At 39.6% G+C, this 17,793-nt stretch overlaps 1 long non-coding RNA gene across 3 annotated transcripts in view; it reads left to right on the top strand.

Moving 5' to 3' along the window:
* Window positions 1-10,396, top strand: part of LOC147012047 (uncharacterized) — a 66,470-nt gene extending 56,074 nt beyond the window's left edge. For all 3 annotated transcript variants that reach the window (XR_015051945.1, XR_015051941.1, XR_015051940.1), the window contains exons 4-5: window positions 7,222-7,337; window positions 7,630-10,396. This is a non-coding gene — a long non-coding RNA (uncharacterized LOC147012047). The remainder of the gene's footprint in view (window positions 1-7,221; window positions 7,338-7,629) is intronic.
* Window positions 10,397-17,793: the final 7,397 nt, after the last annotated feature.

The raw sequence follows: 17,793 nt of genomic DNA, 5'->3' as shown, positions 1-17,793 counted from the left end.
ATCCATAAAAGTTGTGGACGAATTGTGAAAAAAAACGAGGTGGAACAGTTGGTTAGGTGACAAGACCAAGCCGATTCGATTTTTGTTAAAGTCCTGATTCAGATCCGACCTATCAGTGGGATATAAAATTTAAACCGTTCACCCTGGTGGAGGTATGTCCTCTACCAAGCGCGTTCCGTTTCGCCAAGTGTCACTCCATGAGTGATTTTTCGGCCGCATTTGTAAAATTGTCAATTTTCTTCCGATTGACTTGAAACTTGAAGAGGAGGTGCGTATTTATTCATTGAATTCAACAACCAATTATTTTTGAGGTCGACATAGACCAAAAGGTCATCAGGCAAAGCTCAACAACAGGTGAAATTTCTAAAATCCTCAATTTTCATCCGATTGACTTAAAATTTGAAAAGTATATTTATATTTCAGGTCATTGAATTCAATCACCAATCATTTTTGAGGTCAACGTAGACCAAAAGATCAACATAGGTCAAAGGTCAACAACTTAGGGGGAATTTCTATAATCCTCCATTTTCATCCCTTGACTTGAAATTTGAAGAGGATTTGCATATCGGGTCACGGAATTCAATGAACAAGTATTTTTGAGGTCAACATAGGCCAAAAGGTCAACATAGGCTTGAAGGTCAACAGCTTAGGTGAGATTTCTAAAATCCTCAATTTTCATCTGATTGACTTGAGATTTGAAGAGAATTCGCTTATTTGTTCATTGAATCCGACCACCAATTATTTTTAAGGTAAAATTTGTTTTCTGCATTTCACAAGTATCTTACCATGTTTGTCTTTCTTGTTTGGTTGGTTGTTTGGTTGTGAGCATGATATCTCAAAAAGTTATGGACAGTTTCAGACGAAACTTGGTGGAAAGGTTATATGTGTGACATGGATGAATTGATTCGATTTTGGTGAAGATCCAGATCCGATATAACACTTTTAAAAGTGATTCTGAATTGGGACCAAAAACGATATACTGTATAGCATGACATCTCCAAAGTTGTGGACGGATTACGACAAAACTTGGTAGCTGAGTTGGGTAGGTGACAATAACAAGCTGATTAGATTTTGGTTCAGGTCTGGATCTCCAGATCTGGCCTATCAGTGGAATACAAAAGATAAACTGCTCAGCCTGGTGGAGCTCTGCACGCTACTGAGTGCCATTCCAGTTACACTCACCAGACGAGAGGGCATTGCATTTGGGTCCGTTTCCTTGTTTGTTTGTTTGCATAGAACGTGTGTATGTGTATGAATTACAGTCGACCCTTAAGAACTCCAAGACCCTTTAAGACCCCCAAACCCCCTAGACCCTTTACAACCCCAAGACCCATTAAGACCACGAAGACCCTGAAAACCCATGAAGACCCATAAGACCAAAAAGACCCGAGGACCCAAATAATCCAGAGGACCCCGAAGGCCCAAAAATAACCAAATGACCCAAAAGATTCCAAGGTCCCAAAAGACCCTGAGGACTCAAGAGCCTGGGGACCCAAAAGAACCAAAGGACCCCAAAGACACAAAAGACCCAGAGGACCCACAAGACTCCGAGGACCCAAACAACCCAACAGACCTGAGGACCCAAAATACACTGAGGACCCAAAAGACTCAAAAGACCTCTAAGATCCTTTAGACCCCGAAGACTGTTTAAGACCCTTTAGACCTTTCAAGACCCTGCAGACCCCATTACACCATTTAGAACCCTGAAGACCCTTAACCTCCCTTCTACCCTTTAAATTGTTAGACCTTCACAACTTTCAGACCTTTTAATACCCTGTAGACCCCTTTGACTTTTAGACCACTTTTAGATATTTTAAGACCCTTTCGACCTCTTCAGACAATTCAACCCTTTAGACCTTAAATTACACTCTTTAGACCCCTTCGACCTTTTAAAACCCTTCAGACCATTTTGACCCTTTAGACCCATTTAAACCTTTACAGACCTTTCCACATTTCAACCTTTAGACATTCAGAGAATTTGAACTTTGCAACTTTTCAGACCCTTGACCTTTACACATTTACAACTAGACCATTTAGACCTTTCATTTGCAATCAAGGACCTTTCATTTATTACATCCTTCCATATATTTTCCACACAAAATACACCACACAAATCAAGTCCTGGTGAGGGTCTGCAATCTCTTCTTTCTCTTTCTTGTTTCTACATGTTTTGCCAGCAGAGATAAATTTATGCAAATCCATTAACAATGGCTGTGAGGGATCTTATTAAAATCCAAATCTTATTATCCCCACCACTGAATATGGGCAGAACTTATGTTTTCATGCCTGTCTGTCTGTCTGTCTGTAACTTGCGAAAATGGAAGATTTTTTCACGTATATTGGTCGGTCGACTTTGTTATTCTATCTGTTGTCTGGCTAGACTTGGTAAAGCTGTTCCTTCCTTGCACAAATAGAGATAGTTGCTTGAATCCTCTCAAGGTTATTACCTGCATCGCCTTCGGTGGACACCTGAACAGAGGTTACGTTTTCACCCGTCTGTCTGTTTGTTACTGGCAAAATCGAAGATTTGCAAGGATATTGGTCGGTCGGCTTTGTTATTCTGTCGGTCTGTCTGTTTGTCTGTCAATCGCCTGCAGGTCACAATTCTAAACCGATTCGAATTCTGATTCGAAAAAAATTCTAAAATCGTCATTTTTCATTGATTGATTTGAAAGTTGAACAGGATTTGTATATTGGGTCACCAAATTGGGAAACCAATTATTTTTCAGGTCAAAAGGTCAAAGGTCAACTCAAGGTCAACTTTCTAAAATCAATTTTAATCTAAAAAAACAATCCATTGTCATCTGATTAACCTGAGCTTTAATGAAGATCATCATTTTTAATGGTAACTAGATGACCCGTGAACCCGTTGGGTTCCTGTTATGACAGCGGTTGATAAAAAAAATCAATTAAAAAAGAAAAGAAAAACTACCCGCTCCAGCGAACTACCTGCTGCGGTTGTTTGCATTGATCAAATAATCCCGTAGAGTCCTTAACTGAATCGGGGAATTGATTTTTTAATAATTTTTTTCGTTGCCCGATTTGAACGAAACTTGATATTGCGCATCAATGTGAAAAAAAAACGGAGAAAAGAAAGTCGAAGAAATTATTCTGCGTAATCTTCGATAACACAATTTTATTTATTAATGAACACGGAAGTATTAGATCAAAATGGCGATGTTTATTTTTTACTAAAAAATAAATCGTTCTTTGTCTGTAATAAATGTTTGAGATTTTAAAATAAATCATTTCAAGAAAAAATAAAAAAGATAGCTCCAGCAAACTATGCCGCTGAGGTTGTTTGCATTGATCAAATTCTCCCGAAGAGTACTTGACCGAATCGGGAATTGATTTTTAAATAATTTTTTCGTTGCCCGATTTTAACAAAACGTGATACTGCGCACCGCAGGCGAATGGTGAGTAAGGTGGGCTGAAAATTTTTGCGCTATCGTGTATCGTTTTGGCTGTATTTTGGGAACATACATACATACATATATACATACATACATATATACAAGATGAGAGTTTTAATAATATATAGATGAAATGGATAATTTGATGTAACCATTGCAACTTTTTTCTGAGGGGGGGGGGGTGAATTTTGCAAGTATTGTGCTAAGCGTGACGTCTACTTGTTTGTCTGTCTGTCAATCGCTTACAGGTCACTCTTTTAAACCAAATTTATTTTTACCAAATTTAAAGAAGAGTTGCAAATTTGTTCATTGCATTCAACCACCAATTATTTTTGAGGTCAAAATAGGCCAAAAGGTCAACATAGGCCAAAAAGTCGACAGAGGCCTAATTTCTAAAATTGTTAATTTTCATTTGATTAACTTGAAATTTGAAGAAGATTTGCATATTTGGTCATTGATTTAAACCACCAATTATTTTTTAAGGTCAAATTTGTTTTATGGATTTCGCTAGTATCGTGCTTGGCACATCTTTATTGTTTGTGTGTTTGGCTGTTTGTATGTCAATCGCCTATACATCACATTTTAAAACTGATCTTCACGAAATTTCACAAAATGGTAGATTTGGTCAGAAGCAAACAAAGTCTCTCGACTTTGAGGTCATAAGGTTAAAAGGTCAACATAGGCCAAAGGTCAACAACTTTATCGAATTTATAAAATCCTCATTTTTCATCTGATTGACTTGAATTTTGAAGAATATTTGCATATCAGGTTGCTGAATTCAAAATACCAATTATTTTAGAGGTCAACTTTGACCAAAAGGTTCAAATAGGCCAAAGATCAACAACGTCAATGGTATTTCTAAAGTCCTCAATTTTCCTCTGATTGACTTGAAATTTGAAGAGGATTTTCAGATCATTGACGTACTTACTGAGTACTTAAAAATCATTCCAGGGAATATCACTACAAACGAGCTACAAGTGGAGGTTATCAGAGATTCAGTGAAGATTTTGAAAAGAGCCCTTGAAATGAGGCTATGAGAACGAAATTTCACAGTTTGGTTCATGAATCATGATCCTTCACCAAAAATAGGAGGTGGAGATTTTGAGTTCTGGAAGAACTCTTTCCAATTTCCTGAATCTCGTAAATGGAGATAACAAGCAATGTGAGAAGCCTATTGATTTTGAGGTCAAAGGTCATCTAGAGGCCAAATTTCTAAAATCGTAATTTTTTTCATCAGATTGACTTGAAAGTTGAAGAGGATTTGTATGTTGGGTCACTGAATTGGGAAACCAGCTATTTTTTCAGGTCAAAAGGTCAAAGGTCAACTCAAGGTCAAACTTCTAAAATCATCAATTTCCAACTGAAAAAATCATCAATTTTCATCCTATTAAGTTGAAAATTAAACAGCAATTGCATAGTTCATCACTGAATTGGGAAAGTAACTATTTTTGAGGTCAAAAAGTCAAAGGTCAACTCAAGGTCATACTTCTAAAATCGTTAATTTTCAACAGATTAAGCTGAGCTTTGATAAAGATCATCAATTTTAATCTTAATGAAATGGACAATTTGATGTATCCATGGCAACCTTTCCTTTGCTGGGAGGTGGGGGGGGGGGGTGGCAGTGCATTTTGCAAGTATCTCAGCTCATCGTCTATCTTGTTACTTACGAAATCTTTAGATTTCATAAGTATATTGATGCCTTCCGTTTCTGTTTGTTTTTTTGTTTGTTTGTTTGTTTGTAGGCACAATAACTCAAGAACGGAAGAAGCTACCAATGTCAAATTACACCACCTGATTCAGGAGGGTGATGGCTCGTGCTTATTAGATTTTGGTCAAAATCGGTCAAAGGTCAAGGTCACGGTGAGGTCAAATATTCGATTTTTGATGGTTTGGTACAGATAACTCGAGAACGGAAGAAGCTCCCAATGTCAAATTACACCACGTGATTCAGGAGGGTGATGGCTAGTGCTAATTAGATTTTGGTCAAAATCGGTCAAAGGTCAAGGTCACAGTGAGGTCAAACATCCAAAAAATGATAACTTGAGAACGGAAGAAGCTACCAATGTCAAATTACACCACGTGATTCAGGAGGGTGATGGCTAGCGCTGATTAGATTTTGGTCAAAATCGGTCAAAGGTCAAGGTCACAGTGAGGTCAAATATTCGATTTTTGATGGTTTGGTACAGATAACTCGAGAACGGAAGAAGCTACCAATGTCAAATTACATCACGTGATTCAGGAGGGTGGTGGCTAGTGCTGATTAGAGTTTGGTCAAAGGTCAAGGTCACAGTGAGGTCAAACATCCAAAAAATGATAACTCGAGAACGGAAGAAGCTACCAATGTCAAATTACACCACGTGATTAAAGAGGGTGGTGGCTCGCGCTGATTAGATTTTGGTCAAAATCGGTCAAAGGTCAAGGTCACAGTGAGGTCAAACATCCAAAACATTTGATTTTTGATGGTTTGGTACAGAATAATCGTAGAAACTTCTGGTTTGCGTCGCTACCTTCTCCAGAGACAGCTTTTATTAGACAAGGTCAGAGGTCAGGTTGACGATTTCGTAAGTACCAGTCTATGACTGCTTGTTTGTTTGTTTGCCTGATTGTATGTCAATCGCCTACAGGTCATATTTTAAAACCAATCTTCATGAAATGTCACCACATGGGAGAGTTCGTCATAAGTAAGAAGCCTATTGATTTCGAGGTTAAAAGTTCAAAATAGGCCAAAGGCCAACAACTTTCTAAAATCCTCAATTTTCATCTGATCGACTTGAAATTTGAAGAAGATTTGCATATCAGCTCACTGAATTCAACCACCAATAATTTTTTCGGTCAAATTTGTTTTAGGGATTTTGTAAGCATTGCGTTCTGCACAATGTCTTTCTTGTTTGTTTATTTGTTTGTCTGTGAGCAGGATATCTCAAAATGTTGTGGACGGATTCGGGCGAAATTTGGTGTACAGGTTGCGTGGGTGACAAGGACAAAATGATTAGATTTTGGTGAAGATCTGGATCTGGATCGGGATGTGAGAATTTTTATGTGATTCTTTACCATTGAGAGATAAGGCCAAAAATGATATATAACACAATATCTCAAAAAGTTGCAGACATATTTGGATGAAATTTGGTGGACATGTTGGGTGTGTCACAAGGACTAATTGATTTAATTTCAGTGAAGATCCGGATCCAGATCCAGATATAAGAGTTTCTTTAATTTTTAATGTGATTCTTCACCATTGAGAGATTTGGCCAAAAATGATGCAGAGCATGATATTTCAAAAAGTTGTGGATGAGTTACGACAAAACTTGGTGTATGAGTTGGGTAGGTGGCAAGAACAAGCTGATTAGATTTTGGTTGAGTTCCAAATCCAGATCCGGCCTGTCAGCAGGATCTAAAACATAAATTGTTCAGCCTGATGGAGGTATGTGCTCTACCGAGTGTTGTTCTAGTTTGCCAATGTATCAGCAATGTCTCGTGCGTGCTCTTTATATTTTTGGTAAGAGGTATGTCTGCTAGCCACTAGTAAGGGTTTCGACCTAGTAACGTAATTGTTTTACAATTACTCAAACGCAAAAGCAGAACCAACTCGAGGATTTTTTTCAAAAGGAGAGAAAAATGGCTGCCCAACAATTGGTTGCTAAATAAAGTTTGAAGTGGAAATTACAATCAAATAGTAAATGATACTAAATTGAAGAAACTGGGACTGGCAGGATAGCCGACAGGTATGAACACTTGCCTTTGAGCTGTCGATCCTGTGTTTGAATCTCAGTCCAACTAGAAAACTGTCATCCTGGTGTTTCACATGTAGGGTGATGCATCAACGTGTGTGCCATCCATCAGAAGGATGTGAAGCTGGAGGACTTGTCTATCAACACTGATCGTTGGTAAATGTGAAATATCCCATGGTGTCCTTTGAGAGAGTAGGTGAGTTATTGCTGGCACCTTGAACACATTTGAAATTCCTGCCACCTTCAATCAAATGTCATTCTTTGTCAGCAGGTTCATCAAAGATTTGGGCCCAGCTGGTCCCACAAGAAGGTGGGAATATTTAAGGCTGTTTAAGTAGTAGTAGTAGTAGTAGTAGTATAAGAAGACTGTTGTTGTGACTTTTATTTCTGATGCTCCCAAAAGTAAAATGTGTGCGATGTAATTTTTCACATCTCTGTTTTTTTGTTTAAAAAAGGTAACCTCATGGGTAGTGTTTCTGCCCCAACAGGTGCTGTTGATTGCTGAGAACAGTGAGTGATGCCTGGAGGCTACGGGTGAGTGCTTTTGATTTGGATTTTTTTTAGCCCCTTTCCTTGCAACAAACTTCCATTCAATCTTACAAATAGCTGCTTCATGCAATTTGGAAGGTCCAGATTCAAAACTGAAGGCACTACCAAGTAGCATAGCTGTCCAGCAAGCAAGGATCAGGTATGACGATTTGACAAGTGAGTGTTCAGTCCCCGAAGAGGACCACTCAGTCGTCGAATCGTCTGATCTCAGCCCTCTTTGCCCACTGGGCAACGACACCAGTCGGTTGTGCTTTCAGTTTTCAACAATAGTTTTAGCAAACAATGTTACTGGAACAACGTAGTATGTTCACCACTTCAGTATAATGGATCACATGCCAAAATAACTTTGTAAAACACTCACGTGGGTTTCCAGTTTACATCAATAACCAATCTTGGACATCCTTGAGGCTTTATAAAGCCTCATCGACAAAAAAAAAGAAATACCACCGCATCTCAGTTTGAAATTCCTGCCACCTTCAGTCAAATGAAAATGCAATGACGTGTTCCTACATTCAATAGTCGGAAACTTGTCAATTAATGGACGACATATGTTAATGCTTCTGTTGAACAACATAATGCAGAAGGGATAAGATGAGGGGGATGGAGGAGAGAAGATAATGAGGGAGTGATGTAAAGCCATGATGAGGAGAGCGCTTGACAAGGCATGGTAAAATGTGATGACCGAGAGAAAAGAGCGAGTTAGTAAAACACAAGCTGTTAGAACAGGATTACCATGTTACCAAAAGTTAGTCCAGACAATGGTTGAGCACAGGGCAACTTTCACAGACCAGACAAAGGTTTATGGGGAAAAATAAAATAAAATCCAACGAGGTTTATTCTTCCTTCGTATCGGGAACTCCATCTACCTGCTTTGTAATAATCGATCATCTCATTTGAAAGAAGAAAAAAAACCTCTCCAGCTCTGACTCATTTTTTGGAAACTGTCTATATGGGCAGGTAAAAAAAAATAGAAGGATTTTGAATTTTCAGTTTAAAAAAAACGGTTATATCTGCCACGACTGGACCACCTCCAATATTCCCTGGCCTCTGTTCAGTGATCCAATACCATACGCAGGACCTGTTTTTCCATGACAGTCTGCAGCAAGGGTTTCCAACCTTGAGGTCATGATGACAAAAAAAAAAAATTGGGAGGTTACAAAGTTACCTGTCAGGTTTTTATTTATTTATTGCTGTCGTCATGCTTTGATAATAGTAGTCATAGTAGTGTTACAAATTTGAAATTCCTGCCACCTTCAAAAAGTTTGAAAAGGTGGAAGCATTCCATCCATCCATCCATCCATTGGGACCATACTCTGTGCAGAGCTGCCTAAGCAGTCTCCTTGACTATTGGGCACAATCCTGGACAGGTTGCAACTCCAACACAGGATACCAGCAAGCTGGCACTCATTTTGCCGACCTCAGAAAGATGACATGTTGAGTCAATCACCTGCGGAGACAATCGTCCAATGGATGTCACCAATGAAACTACTCAGCCACCCCTGTGCTCCACTTTTCCTCCGACCCCAATGTGAACATCTGAGATGCAGTGTGCTCCGAAACCAAACTTCCAGTGGTGGTATTGCAATGGTGTCACGTTGCTCCAGGTCAGTAAACACACGATTAATTACTTTAAAATTTTTCAGATTCTAAGCATTCATATTTGTGTTGTGTTCATTAATTATAATCAGATCTGTCATGGGCGGAATGTTGAATGGCGAGGGTTGCCCGCTCAAATATGAACCACAAGGGACATTTGTGGCCGATTCTTGTTGGGTAGAAATGGCCGTTCAACATCATCACAGTGATGAACGTCATCATGCTACTGGATTTCAGAGAAGAACGAGATTGGCATTTGGTAGAGCACATACCTCCGGCAGGCTGAACAGTTTAGGTTTTTTCCCCCCACTCATTGGCCGGATCTGCTTCTGGACCTGAACCAATCTCGAATCGGCTTGTTCTTTTCAAACACCCAACCTGTCCACAAAGTTTCGTCCGAATACGTCGATAAACTTTTGAGTTATCCTGCTCACAAACAGACAGACAAACTGTGATGTAATTCCTTTTCGTGTGCTGGTTATGATGATGGTATTTAAACCAAAACAATAGAAATCTCATTCAAATTTAAAATGCAATGACATGTTGTAAATGAAGTCTGGTTGATAATTATTCCTGCGTTGTCGTTCCAGCTGTTAGTGAAGAAGAAAGTTTTCTTGGTGTTGAGCCGCCATGGCTTTAAAATGGCGTCGACAATGGCAAGCATGAGAGGAGCCTCGTTTGTTTTGTTGTGGTTGTTCACAAAACAAACGAAATCCCCTTCGCTCAATTTGGCTTCATGATGTAGAACAAAAGTCACTCTTAAATACTGATGTGTTGAATGACTTGTGAATGATAAAAGGCTTGTAAGGAAAAGCACGCGAGCTTCTAACGTGTCGTGATGATGAGCTCCAGTTAAGTCCACCATACAGTGTCCTCTATGCCTATTGGCTCCTCTATGCCTATTGGCTCTCTGGAGAGACTCCACTGTGTGACTGCTTGTGTTCACACGTTTGCTTTATCACAAAAATTGTTGCTCTCCCCATCCCCCCTTACTCACCCTTCCCTCCTTCCTAACTCCCCCCTTCCTCACCCCTCCTCGCTCCTTCCTCCCTCCCTCCTCTCTCTCCCTCCCTTCCATCCCATCCGTCCTTTCTCCCTCCCTCCCCTTTCCTCCCCACCTTAATATTCAGCAAAGTGACGTGTTGTATTTGCTCGTGTATAAATAAACAAATTAATAAATAAACAAATTAACAAATAAGAAATTTGTATGCTGTTTCGAACTTAAATTCATCAGTTTTAATTCACCCCATCATCCAATGTTAAAGGATCTTTTAAAAAATTCCAGGATCCGGATCTGCATCAGGATCCTGATCAAAAATGTGTGTTGCTGTCCTTGATCGGTCACCTACATACCAGAGTCCGTTTTTGGGCGACTCCGACTCGACTCTTCAGGACTCAGACTCGGACTCGGAATGCCAAGGACTCGGACTTAGCCAGATTCCGGCTCGAGTCTGGCAAAATTTAGTGTACAGTAAAACTTTTAGTGTACAGTAGAAATAAAAAAGTAAAAAGGTCGCTTGGACCATCTTTTCCATATCAAAGTCGAACCTTTTAACACAATGCATCATACTAAGTCACTAAAAGAGATGTGAAAATACCTTCTAAATCCATTTGCTAAATAACACGGGACACCAGTTATAGTATCAGGAAGAAAATTCCTACGGATGTCGGGTCAAAGAGGTCATGCAATCATACATGGCAAGCTGAGAGTTGTTTTGCAAGGGGTTATATGGCAGACATTTAAACAGAGACAAACAGTGACAGGTGTATATATGAATTGATATTCAGCTTGTTCAATTTCCCAATTTTATATGTAATATTTTCTTTATTCCATGTTAGATATGGGGTTCGTTTTGCAGGGCCAAGGTGTTAGGTTAGGGTTAGGAATGAGCCAACCGGAGGGGTGAAAAGGTTGCTCTACGTGAGAGCATGCATGCAGGCAGGCCTTTGCCAGGTAGATAGCATGGGTTTTTTAATGCTCCTGTCTGGTTTTATATAGAACTCGGTGGTTAATTCGAAAATGTTGTTGTTTGGCCGCGTTTTATCGCTCTCCCCTTCCCCTCCCCTAATGCTACCTTCCTTTCCCCTCCCCTATCTATGTGGCAAGAGCCTGCCTTCAATGGCATGGATGGAAACTTTTATTTTTATTAGGGTCAGGGTTACATAATTCCACTTGCAAATTTAAAACAAGTCATATCACAATGTGAAGGGGATTGATACGAACACTGAAAGTGGTCGGATGTTCCTGTACGATTTATAAAAAAAACACGAATTGGAGTATAAATAAGAAGCAAAAATCACGATTTTAAACACAATTTACGGATTAAATAAGCTACCACATATTATAAATATGGTCAGAATATGTGTCCATAACATAAGGTAACCCAAAAATGTATGTTTTAATATTAATTTGATTTCAGATCATCACTGTTTGGGTGGGTAAATTTTTGGGGTTAGGATTATGCTATTCAGGTGTGATTAAAAAAAAAACAATCACATCATAGTATGAAGGGGATTTGTACAGGTACAAAAAGTGGCTGGATGTTCCTGTACAACAAAAAAATTAACAAATTAGAACATAAATAAGGAGCAAAATTGAAGATTTTAAACACAATTTATGGATTAAATAAGCTACCAAATTGTCTAAGTATGCACAGAATCGTTTTCCTCAACAGAAAATAACCCAAAATTGTCTTTTAAAATAAAAAAAATCTTTAAAAACACTATCTTTCAAATTTGTTCCTGGCAATCCAGAGTTGCTAATATCTATAAAAGGTTTACTGCATTTTTTTGTGATGTAATACTTCGAAGTCAAACATCTTTATTTTAACTTACAGATAGATGAAAGCTAACATGTAAGATTGCATTTATCTCCTCTTGCTGAAAATATAATAATTTGTTCCTTTAAAGTTTGATTGAAAGATGTTTTTTTCACATTTTCTTTTAAAGCAGTGTGTAATATCAGACAACTTGCTTAAATGTTTTCAATGTTTGTTTTTTTAAGCCCTTGAAAGCACTGAAATATCTTTTTATTAGCTGTTATGGTTATTATACAAGTCTCCCATCTCTCCTATTACCAAAAATGTAACGTTTGTGTTGACTATAAAGCACTTTAAATGACGTAAAATTTTCAATGAAACACAACCTAATTTCTATTTTATTCCTCATTAAACTTGAAATTTTAATTCAACGTTTAACCTCCAGATATATAGTTGACACATGCGTTTAATGTCTATATGTCAAAATTGTTTATGGCCAAACGTTTATACGTTTAATTAAATTAATTAATAGATTTTTTAAAAGGCCTAACAAGGCCTTATACTACATCAATGCATTGGGAATCAAACTTGCCATCGTTATTTATGAGTATGCAGGTTTTTTTTGACGTGGCAATATAATTTTAATGACAACATTGTGTTGAGGAGATGTTGTCGAGAAGAATTTGTGGTCGCATGAACTTGTACGGCGTAAAATTAATGAAATACAGGAGCTGAGGTAGAATTAATTTTGCCTGTACGAGTGCATAAGTTAGGGTTCGGAGGTTATAAAATCATAAGAAATTAATGGATTGATCTATGTCCACCAAATTTGACATTTGAATTGTTAGTAACCAGAGGCAGGCCCAAGGCATAAGAAAAAAAAATCCTACTCACCATCAACCTCACCTTCACCTAACCTAACTCTTTCACCCCAAGTGTGTTTTCTCTTGATATGTAAGTCAGTTCATATGTTGAATTTCACATTGATAGACTTCAGAGTCTATAAAACACCTTCTTGAAAAGTTGATGCAATTTTAACACAATCAAGAGGCCGTCCTTGTTATCGTATTAAAGCATTCATTGATTCTATAATAAGCGGGAAAAGGAACCACAGCAGCCTGTATTTAGTAAGTGGAAAAGCAAGGACAATAAGGGGAAAAGCAAGCATATGATTTGAGCTGTTTGTATGATGCTGTTTTGGCCTTTCATAACTTTTACAGTTGACAATTAAATGAAAAATTTTACTACCATATTTTCTGGACAACATTCCTATGCTATCAGAATCTCTGTAGACCGAAACAGTGTCGTCCGAAGCAAACTACAGCAAGAGGGTCATAATATGGAATAAAATCTTGATACAAGTAACAAGTTACACTGTTAGTCAGTTTTGATATTTTATTGTCTTCATCTACATAATAGATAAGCACAAATGAATTCACTTTTTTGCCACTTTACAATACACTTTAAGCACAGGACTCGGACTCAGACTCGGAATACTAAGGACTCGGACTCGGAACTGCTGGACTCAAATCATACCACAGGACTCGGACTCTGACCCAGACTCGGACACCTTGGTCTTGGACTTGGACTCGGACAGCTTGGTCTCAGAACCTGGTGGACTCAATGATAACATTGCTACTTACCCCCAAAAAAATTCACGATTGCTTTAAAACTGTGGACAAAAATCTTGTGACAAACAAACAGACAAATAGACAGACAAACATATGCTACAAACCAACGTACTTGGCGAAATAGTTTCACCAAGTATGAAGAAAGATATCGTGCATAGCGAGATACTTGTGAAATTCAAATGAACAATATGCTTCTAAGTTTTGATTGGTGAACCAATTCAGTAACATAATATGCAAATTCTATTCAAACTAGCAGAGTACCCAGTGGGTGGAGGTTGCGCATTACTTGCTGAAAAAAGTATAGTCTGTGTCTGTGAAAAAAGTATTGCAAGAAGACTATCTATGTTTTTGTGATGTATGATATCTAAGGGGTCCACAGGACTAAATGGTCTAAGGTGTCGAAGGTGTCTAAGGTATGCAAAGGGTGTCGCAGTCAAAAGGATCTATGTGGTCCAAAGGGTCAATAGGGCTCAATAAGGATCTTAAGGGGTCTAAAGATCTAAGAGGTTGAAAGGAGGCTCAATTTCTAAAGGGTATTTTCAAATAGTAGTTTGAGTCTAAAAGGGTCTAAGGAGTCTAAAGTGCCTAAAGAGGGTGTAATGGGGTCTACAGGTATAAAAGGTCTCAGGGTAAAGGGGTCTAAAGGGTTTAAATGTCTTTCGGAGTCAAAGGGGTTTAAAGGGTCTTAAAAGGTCTAAAAGGTCGAAAGGGATATAAAAGGTCTGACAAGTCTAAAGCGTCTCAAGGATCAAGGGGTCTAAGTGGCCTATAGGGTCAAGGGGTTGAAGTAATATGTACTGTATATGTATGTACAGTATGTATGTACTGTATATGTATGTATGTATGTGTGTATGCACAGTATGTATGTAGTGTATATGTATGTGTTTATGTATGTACGTATGTACTGTATATGTACTGTACTTACATATGTATGTACTGTATATTATGCATGTATGTACAGTATGTATGTCCTGTATATTATGTATGTATGTGTGTATGTACAGTATGTATGTACTGTATATGTATGTATGTACTGTATATGTATGTGTTGTAACACAGAGTCCTGTATTAATGGTTAGTACGAGGTGATAACGAACCCCAGCGAAACCCACAATGAATAGTATTTAACAGTACGATGAGAATAATGAAAAAGTTAAAATGGGAAACATCTAGACCGGCAAAGTTTTGTAATTAGAGTCGAAATATTCCATGACTTTTGTAATGTGCGCCCTTTGTTCATCCTCACCTGAATATAAAGTTTGTTTCAATGATTTATTCACTTTTATTGAAGCCAATGTCACCACTGATGCACTCTTTCAGGCAAGTTTCTCAGTGGAAGTGATCCCTTATAGGGAGGGCTCCCTGAGAGCTCATCAAGTGTTCTTATGAAGGTCATGCTCATCATAAAGTGTGGCCTCAGACAAGACCTTTGGGGGAAAATCGAGCATAGCTTAGAACGCATGTCATCGCATTTATACACTAAAAGTACATCTCCTAGGTGTTGCTTAGTAACGTATTTCGTCATGACGTATTGTGTAACAAAGTATTGTAAATGACGTCATTTTTTCCCCCCATGTCAAAAAGCAACCATGTTTACAGGTTCAGGATCTGCAAATTTATTTTATCTTGTGCAAGTGCTCGGTTCCTTTTGAAAATTCATGTTTCCTGCTCGAGTATGCTATATTAGAGGTTGTGAGAAAACTGGGCGAGAGATGGACAGGTGGGATATGAGACCCCACGACATAGAAATTACCCCCAGCTTTACCTGGTGGAACCACACCGATGAGAGGAATGGTGCGCGGGTTATACTTCTCGAGTTACCAATTATAAATTAATTACAGGGATATTGGTTGACAGTGGATGAACATGACCGGAATATGTGGAACTTGGGCTGGCAGGATTGCCGAGAGGTATGCACACACACACCTTTTGGCTGTCCAGCCTGAGTTCGAATCTGGACCCAGCTGTAAAATGTCACCCTGGTGTTTCGCTTGCGGGATGTGTGCGTCGGCCATCAAAGGAACGTTAATCCAGAGGACTCATTTGTCAGTATTGGCTGATGGTGGGCATTAAATATATCCCATGGATGATGTACTTTATGCAGAGTAACCAAGTTACGTCCATCGGAGGGATAACACACACATTTATGGATCACCCTGCCTGTGAAACACCTGGATAACTATATAGCTGGTCGGGATTCAAACCCAGGCTGGACAGCTTATCAGCAAGGGTGCATACCTCTAGGGTGAATACTTCTCGGGTGCATACCTCGAGGGTGCATACCTCTAGGGTGCATACCTCTAGGGTGAATACTTCTCGGGTGCATACCTCGAGGGTGCATACCTCTAGGGTGCATACCTCGAGCGTGCATACCTCTAGGCCATCCTGCTAATGCTAACCCTGCTCAGATTGCTCACCTGTCCCATGTGCAGGGCCATCTTCGGCTACAAAGGGCAACCATAAATAATAAATATCATTGGTAACCAGAAGATACAAACTCAGAGTTCTGAATCCTTCATTATGAAGTACAAATAGGACCACGGGTCCTGAAGCTCACCGAGAACAGGAGCAACAGTCAATGACGTCATAATGTTTCGAATCTGGAAGCCATGTGCACACAGACAGCCAGTCCCCGGAGTTCAGTTATTTCGATAAGTAGATGTTTTTAGATCCTCGTGGAGGATCTCTCAGTCTTACTCACGTTATTGTTCTTCATCTTCTTCTTGCGGACTTTTTTTGTTTCACAGCCTCCAGTTTTCATCGAAACTTCCTGAAACTTGGCGGATGTATGTAAAAATTCCCTGCGCAGACAGGAACCATCTCCGATTTTGAAAATTCCTCCTAGAAAACAAAGGTATGACGTCAAAATATCTCCGCTAATGGAAATCGCCGAAAAAAATTATCTCCAAAACTAGGCAAGCTTTTTGAATTCTGTTTGCAGGAATCGAACAGGGCATTAGCAGAGATAAATTACCGCACATATGATACATCACTATGACGTCATATCAATTTTTATGACGTCATTCCTATATTTTGACATTTTTTGTTTCACAACCCAGAGTTTTCATCGGATCTTCGTGAAACTTGCCATGTATATGCAGAAAGCCCACGCGCAGGCAGAAACCATCTCCGATTTTGGAAATTCTTCCGAGAAAAAAGTTGACGTCATAATATCGCCGCTAATGGAAATCGCCTATAACATTACCTCCGAAACTAGGCAAGCTGTTTGAATTTTATTTGCGGGAATCAAGCCAGGCATTAGCACAGATAATTTATCGCAAACCTCATACATCACAATGACGTCATATTCGTTTTTATGACGTCATTATTAATAGGACGTGGATCTTAGCTCATTTGAGCTTGTTAGTTAGAATCCTTCCTTCTGTCTAATGGGAATTACATGTGTGTGCTACGAGTTATTTTTTAGTTCGGTTTTTACAACATCAACAACTACAACAACAACGCCATTGCCCACGTGCATCGTGTCACATCCAGGGGTGAGGTTCCCTCCGCCCACCGTGAGCTCGTCCAATCAATGGCGGCCACGAGTCGTCCGACAACCCCCGGGCCAATCAGGAGGCGAGTGGCGAGGAGAAGAGGCCACTCCCACCTAAAGAGGAGTAGAATGGTTGTGAGGAGCAGTTTTTCGGCAGACCGTGTGATCGCGGCAACGGCAGAGTGGTTGTGGGAGACGAGAGGACGGCAGACAGGAGGATCGTGGCGATTCTGAGCAGTCTGTCGTCGTGGCAGACGGTCGTGTGTGGTGGTTGGAGCGGTCTGAGACAGTGGTGGTCATGGTTAAGCGGTCTCGTTCGAGTCCCACCAGTGGTTCGGGTCGGTGTGACCGGGACAGGTACCCCGGCCAGGCTCTGGTCCCTCAGCTCGCCTTTCTTTCCTGGGCTGAGGACCGACGAAAGATACATGGATACATGGATCCATGGGTCCAGTGTGTGTGTGTGTGTGTGTGTGTGTGTGTGTGTGTGTGTGTGTGTGTGTGTGTGTGTGTGTGTGTGTGTGTGTGTGTGTGTGTGTGTGTGTGTGTGTGTGTGTGTGTGTGTGTGTGTGTGTGTGTTTGTGTGTGTGTGTGTGTGTGTGTGTCAGGCACCGTCCTGTAAGT

The sequence above is a fragment of the Eptatretus burgeri genome, chromosome 15, assembly GCF_056783735.1.
Source record: "Eptatretus burgeri isolate ZD-2024b chromosome 15, Ebu_testis_v1, whole genome shotgun sequence".
NCBI classification, from domain to species: Eukaryota; Metazoa; Chordata; class Myxini; order Myxiniformes; family Myxinidae; genus Eptatretus; species Eptatretus burgeri.
The sequence above is the reverse complement of the archived record's forward strand: the minus strand, read 5'-3'. Positions and strand labels throughout refer to the sequence as shown.